Source organism: Drosophila mojavensis, unplaced genomic scaffold (assembly GCF_018153725.1).
Source record: "Drosophila mojavensis isolate 15081-1352.22 unplaced genomic scaffold, ASM1815372v1 contig_36, whole genome shotgun sequence".
Lineage (NCBI taxonomy): Eukaryota > Metazoa > Arthropoda > Insecta > Diptera > Drosophilidae > Drosophila > Drosophila mojavensis.
This window is the reverse complement of record NW_025318858.1, coordinates 21,093,346-21,103,682: the sequence shown is the minus strand read 5'-3', so window position 1 is coordinate 21,103,682 and position 10,337 is coordinate 21,093,346.

The following is a 10,337-nucleotide window of genomic DNA, read 5'->3' as shown; positions in this document are numbered from 1 at the left end:
CATGTTAGCAACATCTTCTCCCTCAAAGTCGTCGTCAGTAACACATTAAAGCAGCTTCATTGTCCTTGGCACTTTTAGCTGTCTCTATGTGGGTGTGTGTGTGTGTGTGTGTGTGTGAAGAGTGTATGAGTAAAGTTTGTAAGCAGATAAAGTCATTTGCTTTGATATCTTTTACTAATTATTGCCAAAGCAGCGTCTAAGCCAGTTTTCTACACAGCAGCAACAGCAGCAACAAGAGCAACAACAACTCTGCACCGCAGCAACATCGTCAGCGGCAACAACAAGCATAATAAATGACAGCAATTCAAGCTAAATGCGGCTGCTTGAATCCTTTTTTGTAGGAAGCACGCACACACACACACATATAGAAAACCAGAGACCACATCCTTGTCAGTCACACGCACACACACACACACACACCCACACATACCCACACATACATATACACACTTAAATAGAGAGCGAGAGCGAGAGCGAGAGAGAAAACATTAACAGCATATTATCCCTGGCATCGCATACAAACACAATTTAACGAAGCGTAGCGCCAAAAACCGCTTCAGCAAAGCCAAAAAAGTGGGCGGGGGGGGCGGCAGTTTTTAGCTATTGAAGTTCACAGTTTGCCATCGCAACAGAGTGAAAAGTGAAAAATATGATAAAATTAATTTTTGTGTTTACATTCAAGCGGAGCAGTTGCTGCCGCTGAAAAAGGTTGCCAAACTGAAATGTTTGAGATTAAATTAAAGCTGCTGAAATGTTGTCATTCATAATTTACACAATTGCCGCTAATCAAATTTTCGACGCACTCTCAGGAAAAGAGCCGAGCAGGAGTCGAGCGTGTATCCTTAAACGTATTTAGATACTCATTTTGCTGGCAATGGAGCTGAAAGTGCCGTTTGGCAGGAGGCGATAAAGTAGACAGAGCTCCTAGCCCGATTGCAGCCAGAGCGTACGCATTTGCAGCGCCATCGAAGACATGGCAAGGACAGCCCACAGCAGGCAGCCATTGTAACGAATCTATTAAGTGGAAATTTATTAAAGCAACAGAGCCCGAACCAAACAGCCAAAAGAAGTCAAGTTGAGCCATAAAGTGCTGCTTGTTTGCGCCCCGAGTAGTATATAAAAATATTGAAAAAATGAAGGCGAAACGGCAGCAGCGAGACGGCCAATAATAATGGCAATGGCTGGGGCTGCTCTAGCCTAGCTGTATATCCTTTTTCGTTCTGGCGTTGATATTTTTATTGCTGCGGCGGCTTAGGACGACAGCCAGTTCCTTCCTATTCCCATCGAAACAGAGCTAACACTACATGCCCAACAAAATTTGCAAAGCATAAGGATCCCGGTTTTGGTTGCCTTTATTTATTTTTATTTTATTTTTTTTTTTTGTGTGGAAGCAAAGCTTTTTTAATGCGCATTTATTGACGATTTAGCAACTGAGCTTGTCAGCCCGGCGTATGCGTAATTTTTTGCGTTTATTGTTAAGAGAATTGTGTGCGTGTGAGTGTATATAATAAATACATATAAAAATATTTTGTGCATACTGAAATTGGCTCTTCCATTTACAGTGGATAAGCGTTTGCATTGGAGCTGTGCTCAAACTTAATACGCTAGCAATTGATATCTGAATAGTAAACAAGTGTAATAGAGGAGAGAAGACGGAAGAGAGTAGATAATACGTGACTTAACTTAGTTTTTGCCAAATTTAAGCTTATTGAATTGTATTTACGAGAAGTAATCAATCATACTTGAGAGCAAAAGTTCATCTCTAAAATAATAATTTTATAAAAATAAATAGGTCGGCTTATAAAAATCAGATTACTAAAATCTCTTTTTCAAGTCTAAAGTATAGATAAAGTATATTTGCAGCGTTCTACTTTTGTTGGCAGGGATCATACAGTTCTAAAAGGTTTTGATAGACTCTTTATATACATTATAGCAATCTCTACAGCAATCTGCTACTCCGTAATAATATACGAAAAAACTTATACTCTGACATTCCATATTTCAATATCATTTGTGCTCTGACAACTCAGCTCAGCTTCTGTTCGTCGCTCTCTTCTGGCTCTGCTGTCGCCTTCACTCTGCATTTGCTCTGCATGCTTTAAAGGCAATCCCATAAAACTATAATACCTCTTCTTAACGACTTTCACATCTACAACTTTCCCTCTCATGCAACCTAATATTAAATATATAGACTTCCCTTTATATGCACCTACATACCTGCTGCTTCCTGTCTGGCTCTTATAATCAACTCTTCAGACAACGTAATCAAGCTAATTTCCGTGGCTCACATCAAACTCAATTATTTGCTGGTGTCACACTTATGTCTCTCTACACATACATATATACACATATGTATATCAGAGGATGAGAAGGGTCTCTGTTCTGTTGCTCATATATTTGCCAGCTCAGTCTGGTGTCTGGGGAAACAGTTTGCAGAGCGCCTGTCCATGCCGAGCTGAGAAATTAAACAATTTCCTCTGGGAGCAACACCAGAAAACTTGTCATTTTTAGGAAATCAATAAAAAAAAATCTGTGAAATTAGATAGATTGATGCCGAGAAAGCCTAGGGGAATATTCAAGCAGAACGAAAAACTCGTCTGTCACAGCAGGTAAATCAAATAATGAATGTCAAATGGTAAATGATAATTGAAGAGATGAAGAACGTAATTTATAAGAAGAGAGATTCTATTATTTGCTGCCAGTAATCCAATTGCGAGGAGGCAGCGCTACTCTGAGTTAAGCTAATAAAAAGGCATAAACTTGTTTATGAAATTATATTGCTAATTAATGAAGTGAAGTTAATTTAAATGATTTTATGTTAGTTTTGTTTTTTCACTCTACACAAAATGTAAATATATAAAACAGACTTTAGGTAATTTAAATGATCTTTGGATAAACCGATATTACTCTTATAAAAATATGTATTTATAATTATGCATTATCAATTCCAATTCTTAAATTTTTAAGCTTTTTCTTATTATTTTTATTTTTTGTTTTTAATTTTAAAATATGTATTCATCTTTTTTCTATATTTATGTACTTTTAACTGTATTTCTCAACTGCAAATATTTGATGCATTTATCTATTCCGTCATAGATCCATCTCACTCATGCTTCAATCACATATAACTCACAAGCTTAAGCTTTAAATTCGCCACAATTTTTCATTCATTTGTAGTTACCAAAATCGCAGAGTTCCTTTTATTTCTGATGAGGCTTATCCCCAAGAAGAATCCTTGCCACATTTATGTATTTTATTTATTTATTTTTTTCCCAGCATTGTACAATTTCCTTTTCATAAGCCTTAAGTCGGCTCCCAGAAGGATATGGCGCGTCTATGGAGGTAATTTGCCAGAGTCAGAACAGCGCGGATGCTTGGTAAATGGCGTAGACCATCAGCAGAGGCTGGGCAGAGGACGGAGGCGGCTGCGGTTGGCGGCGGCTTGGCTGCGGTGTAAGTGAGAAAGAGACAATTAAAAATCCATTAATTTGAGTAGCGGCAACCCATGTAAGGCTACTTATACTTATATCCCACAGCCACGCCCACTACAGGACTCGGTCCGTGCGAGTCGCAGTGAATGGAAATTTACATTACATTATACTCGCATTTAAATAAATTTTTGCAAAATTAAAACGTAATGCATAAAAGAGGAGAGTCTCCCAGTTACACACACACAGGGACAGTACGTGTGTGTGTCTGTATGTGGGTGTATGTGTTTGAGTGCTGGCAACTGCATGAGCGCATTGTTGATGCATTGGCCCTGGTCCAACGTAGTACAAAATTATTTATGTGTCGCACATTTAACTTGTACATGGCAAAATATATTTTGCATTTACAGAATGCACTTCCATCATTATCCAGCAGAGACTGAGGGACAGCGGGAGAGAGAGAGAGAGAGAGAGAGCGGGAAAGGAAGGGAATCAAACTCTGACCAGGCAGCTGGCCGGATGCTGGGACTCAGGACTTGGCATTGTTTTTGGCCAGATCAGAGAAGAGCAGAGCAGAGCAGGCCTCGCCGCGTCTGTTCGGATTAAAATGCATGGGTTCATGAAGTGGTCATCTGTCATCTTTGCGGTAGGAAGAACTTCGCATGTTGACATTGTCGCAACAGTTTATACTTACATACAATGGACGCAACAGCAGCAGGAGCAACAGACGCACTCACCCACCCATTGGCACCCACTCAGCTGGCAGCTTGTTATGGTGTTTTGGCTTTTTTTTTTTGTAGTTGTTGCTGATGCTGCTGCTGCTCAGTTTTCTGGTGCGCATTTCCCCTTGAAGCCGGATTAAATATGGCTTCAAAGTCAGTTGACACGAGTTGGCCATTTCTCGATGCCTCGAGCCAAAATTGCGCATTGGTGTGAGATAATAAAACATTTATGCAGATAGCCAGGCCAACAACATCATTGAAATTACGTAAAACACGTATACGCAGTGCATGCCAGGACGACCAAAGCCAGCGAGGGAGCGTGATAGAGAGGAGAGAGAGAGAGACAGGGTAAGCGAAAGCGAAAGATAAAGAGCCAGCCTTTCGGTCTTCTTTCCTTTAGCTCTATATCATGCTCGGACTGAAAGTGATGTGTGGAGAAAAATGTCTTTAGATGTCATTAAAATTAATTGCAATGGCACTGACTGTCGCACGGGCGGAGAGAGAGAGAGAGAGGGAGAGAGACAGACAGAGAGATATGCCTGCGAGCTAAGAGCTCAAAAATTAATGCATAATATTTGTTTAACGTGACGCAGGGTTTTTAATTGTGGCGAGTGTTGGGTTGGTTGGTTGGTTGCTCTAAGATGGAAACTTAGGAACGACAATTTGCATAAAAAATAATTTATCTAAGATTTACATTGCATATACATATGTATGCATTTGTAAAAACGCAGCAGCGGTCAACCGTTTGGTTATCTTTCTATTTCTTACATGCAATTCGTTTCAATCTCTTCACAGAGCTCCTTCGTTTCGGTGGCTCTCGATGCCTTAAATGTGTTCCGTTCCGTTGCTTCCCCTTTCCTTACTGGCATTGTGTTTCATTTTCCCGCAATCGTCAGTCATTCCAATTACTGTCTATTAATTACGTTTGTGTTGAGGCTTACGAAGCTTCAGGTTAATCATTCCACGAGTCGGCGCTCGCAATAGAAGCAAAATGAGAAACTGAGCTTCGTTCGATTAGTTCAGCGGTGAGAAGACTTAAAACAGTTAAATCAAGCAGAAAAACTTAAGGAACTCCTGTGGTTCTGCGATTTATTATTAAATTAAATCAAAAATTTTAATTTTCTTTTGTAAATTATATATGTATATATATAAATATATATAATTTCTATATATTTTTTTAAAGTTAATATCAATCGATTTTATATTTAAAGTCTTTCGATATCAGCGAGTTATCCAGCTTGCTAAGTAAATTAAATTATTTGATTTCATAATTTCTTATTTTATTTGTTATTTACACATATCAAATAATATAATAATACGAGAGTTTTATATATAAGATAAACATATATTAGAAATTCATTTAATAAAAATCCTTTAATGTTTATATACATCACCAAATCATATTTAATTTATAAATTCTTAAACGTCATTCATTAAAGAGAGGGTATATCCCAGATGACTCATCCATTTCATATATTTGTGCTTCAGTCAAATATTCGAAAATGCCTTGGCATATTTGGCTAAATATTGTAATTATTAACAAAGTCCAGACCGAGATTGATGCATCTGTGATTTGCTCTTTGCTTTGCGGATCGGTTTACCAACCGTCACATTGCCCTCTGCGCACAACTGAGGCACATTGTTTCTGCTGCTGCCTGCTGTCGGCCTTGTGGCACAAATGTTGTATTACGTCCTGACATGCAACATGAATATTCACTTTGCACTTTGAGGGCAATGCCGGGACGGATCTAGGATACAGGTGTTTTGCTATTGCATGCCTCTCTCCCTCTCTCCCTCTCTCCCTCTCTCTCTCTCTCTCCCACTCTCTTTTGTCTAGCAGCTCGTGTTGTTGTTGTTGTTGCATGTACCTTACCCGAAATTTGCATCTTAATCTCTGCCGTCAACGCCACTGTTGACATGCAACAGCAGCAGCTCTGGTAGCAGCAAATCGTCTGCTTACGCATAAGCTTGCAGGACATGCAGGGCATGTAGGACATGGAGGAGGCTGAGCGAGGCGACACACACACACAAACACACACACATATACAGTGACATTTGTGGCTGATTGTTGTTTAGCTTTGCAATTTAAATCACAATTTCAGGTGCAATGCCGGACTGTGGCCATTGCCAGGATAACACATAATTGGGCAGCCTTAAAGTCGGCGGCAGCAATGCCATGTCTGATGTGTGCTTATCCCAAAGGACATTGGCCGGCGATAGAAAACACAAGCAGAGCCGCCAAAATGCGGCTCGTTGGCCTTTTTGGGCCAAAGCTCTGTTTGCTTGGTTGCCTTGTTCTGTTTTTTTCTCATATGCCACAAAACAAATGAAATGAAATGAAATGTAGATGCATATCCTTTGCCTAACATCACATGTATACATGTGTATGTCTCCATGTGTATGCGTGTGTGTGTATAAATGTAAATTGTATAAATGTGCGCATAAATTTTCGTTGGCCAAATTTGAAATTCCGATTTTCGACCAGATTGGTAAACAATTTATGTAAACAACAACAAAAGTAACATTGAAATCTGTTTCAGATATCTCGCAGCTGCCGCTTCGAGAGTCCTTTGGCTTTCTCTCTCTCCTTCTCTCTCTCACTGTCTCTGTCTGATGTGTGCTTGGCAACATGTAATTGCGTAACCCTTTAGTTAATAGCACCCTTGAGTACTCGAATACATTGTTGTATTGCTTCTCCTTGCTGTCCCCTTTGCTGCTTATGGCTATGACCAGGATAACAACAACAACAGCAACAGTTTTGCTTATCTTAAGTATTTTACTTATGTCCCGATGCCAATGCCGCTGCCGACGTCTGTCTATCGTCGCAATTGGATACTCTAGAGACTCTTTGGTCCATTTTCAATGTTTGCATTCAAACATTTTCCATTTCTCTCTGCCAACTGCAAAGTGCGTGAGTTTCTATAAATGATAACGATGCCATTTCTCTATTTTTGGCTTGTTTCCCTGATAAAATGGCTTTCACTATACATAGAAACTTTATTGAGACCTCTCTTTCTATCTCTCCCTCTCTCTCTGTCTCTCTCTCTCTCTCTCTCTCTCTCTCTCTCTCAGTCTCTGTTATTTGCTTAACAAGTTCAAGTATTGTTATTACTTGCCTTTTTTCAACATAGTATTACTCTACCATGAATCTTTTTTTTTTTACGTTTTTTCATCCAAAACTTGAATGAAAATGCCTTTGGCCTAAGCACACTTCGGACATTTTGGACCATTTACTGCAACACATTCAGCTATATTTCCAAAACGTTTTGTTTGCTCTTTGTTTTTGCATAGCCAGGCAAAGGCTTGCACAGTCAGCTGCTCCCACTGGCAGTTGCTCAGTTGTTGTTGCCCAGTTGTTGCTGTTGGTTGCTCGGCTTTACGTGCTCGACAATTTGCCATTAATTGAAAACAGATTTGTCGCCGAGATTGCATTGTCAACAGCCAACTGATTTCCGTACAAATTAATTATAGCTGCCATTGACAAGCTGCCGACCAACGGCCATCCAGATTGAATTGAAAATCTGAAAAGCTTGCGATAAAACGCAATCAAAAATTTTCATACAATTCTATCGAGTAGCTGAAGTGAAAGTGTTTGCTAATAATCAACAACAAAGAAATGCGAATATGTCTGTGTAGGGCATAACCAATTGCATAATACCTGTTCACTCATCAAGAAATTACAGCTTGAATGAGATTATATATTTGAATTATGTTGAATATAATATTTTTATAAATATAATTTAAATCTCGCTAGTTAAACTACATGTTCTTATTCACATTTGAAGCTGAAAAATACAAAATAAAAATAAAATACAATAAATAAAAAAAAGCGAATATTTATATAATATATAAATTTTTTTTTTTTAGTTCTTCAATTATTCGTCTGCAAGAGTTCTTAGTCTATAATTATAGCAAAAGTTAGATAACGCTACAAAGGATTGCACAAAAACTAATATACTCACTCCACTCACATCGTGGGCGAGCATTGAAATCTAATTGCAAACGGTTTTCCACGGCTCGGTTAAATGACGCATTAAATGCAGTCGGCCAAACCGTAAACAGAAAAAAAGGTCGAAAAGGTAAATAATAATTATTATGGCAGCATTGGCGGAAACGGAAATGCCAGCGACGGAAATGCAGGCCAATTGGGGGCAATGGCAGTCGAGTGTTGGCTAACGCCATTTGCTTGACATATTCGGCCTGTGCTCACGTGTTAGGCAGCGCATCCTGTTGCGCACAGAATATGTTTGCTCTGGCCATCGGACCGGCTGACCATATGCTCTGACACTGTGCAATTGCGCTCAGTTTATTGTAATGCTCCACTAATATTTGCACACAATTAATTTCAGCAATTAACTATTTTCATTTTTATTGCCTGCTGCTGGTATATAAATTAAAATTTTGCCTTTTTCATTGAATCATTATATAGTTGCAATATAAACAATAAATAAATATTATTCATACATTCATTTAAATTCATATGGCTTAATGTGCGCAAATGCGAAAATTTATTTTCATTATACTCCATGCTTGTTTATTATTTATATATATTAAATTATCTTTATGCATTATAAAGTTTATATAGATGCAATACAAATGCTTTAAGATAACAAACAAATAAATGTATCTTTTATAAATTGTTGTGGTATTAGGAGACGTAAGATAAATATTTTAAATTGAAAAGAAATAAATTAAAAGATATAAATAATTTCTAGCATTGCCTTGTACATATAAGTTAAGACTTTCGACATTCTATGTCGAGTCCAGTCAGACATTCAAGTGGAGAACCTAACCAGTCGAACAGATTTAGTTTAGTTTATATTCGGACTAGAGAGAGTTTAGACCTATTGTTCCAAATTGTATAAAATATATTATTTCATTGAACACAAAGCTGTTATATATTCACAAGAACCCAACACAGCGTCCCCAATCACTAGTACTCTAGTGTGGGAGCGCTTAACTTATATAATACATAATTATCTTACAGGCACTTCAAGGAATTCCAAAACTAACAGTTCAATCAGACCAAAATCCAAGAGACAACTAAATTACACATTTATAGCAATATAATAGAATACTTGTATTAGTATATATATATTGCATAGCTTCAATTTGAGTTGTCATTCAAATAGAATAATCATTGCATTCAGTTGGCAATGCGTGTACTGAAATGGAATGGATTGGAAGGATAAGCGGACAGCATGATGGATAAATAGATGGATGGCTGGACATATTGATTTGTTTGTGAACGCCTGCTTGACCATGCCCCCGAGGCCAGAATGTGAAACCGAAAACTAAATTGTTTGTTTGAGTGCTGCTCTATATGCGCATGAGTGTGTGTGTGAGTGTGTTTGTGTGTGTAGTTTTAATTAAAAATTGATTTAGCGCAATTTGCATAAATTATACATTACTCTACGGTAAGCCAACGAGCGGAGTCCAAAACCGTTTTGCATTTGTGCGAGTGTCAATAAATTAGAAAAGATTAATTGGAAAAGAAATCAAATCTGTGTGGCTATTAATTGGATGTACTAAGAGATACCCTTTAAGTCAGAGAACTATATGAAATGAATAAGTAGTTCAAGTGGGTTGAACTGGGTATTAGATCTTAACAGAAACAGAATGAACTAGAAACAGTTATCTAGTTATCGAGTATACCCTATGCCAGTTGTACAGGGCATCAGCTAGCAACTTGAATGCCAAACAATTTAAAGCTTGTTTCGATTGCAATTGCCAGTTGAAATGGCTTAATTCAATATTTATCTTTATTTCGAATTGCATTACAAAGCTACATTCAAACTGCTGGCCACTTAAATAATTGATATGTGAAGTTTGCTTTGCGTAAAACGTCATATTAAATATATATAGTCTAAAGTCCTCAACACATGGGCCGTTGCATAATTAAAAATCATTTAAGTTTGCCATTTAAGTCTGCGTCGGCTTCCGCTTCGGCTTCACAAGTGACTAAAATATACCAAAAATATGCAAAACTTGGCATAAAATAGATGAGACGGTCCAGTTGATGGGCCCAGTCGGAGTCGTAGGGGCAAGGGAATGGGAAAGCGGAGCCCACTGAGAGGCAACAATTTATTGCGGTACCGTGAAATATGGCAAAAGTTTTCAAATGAAGTCAGTTTGGGGGCACAAAACCAACAGCATAAACAAATGAATGAGCAACTGAGTGAATGAA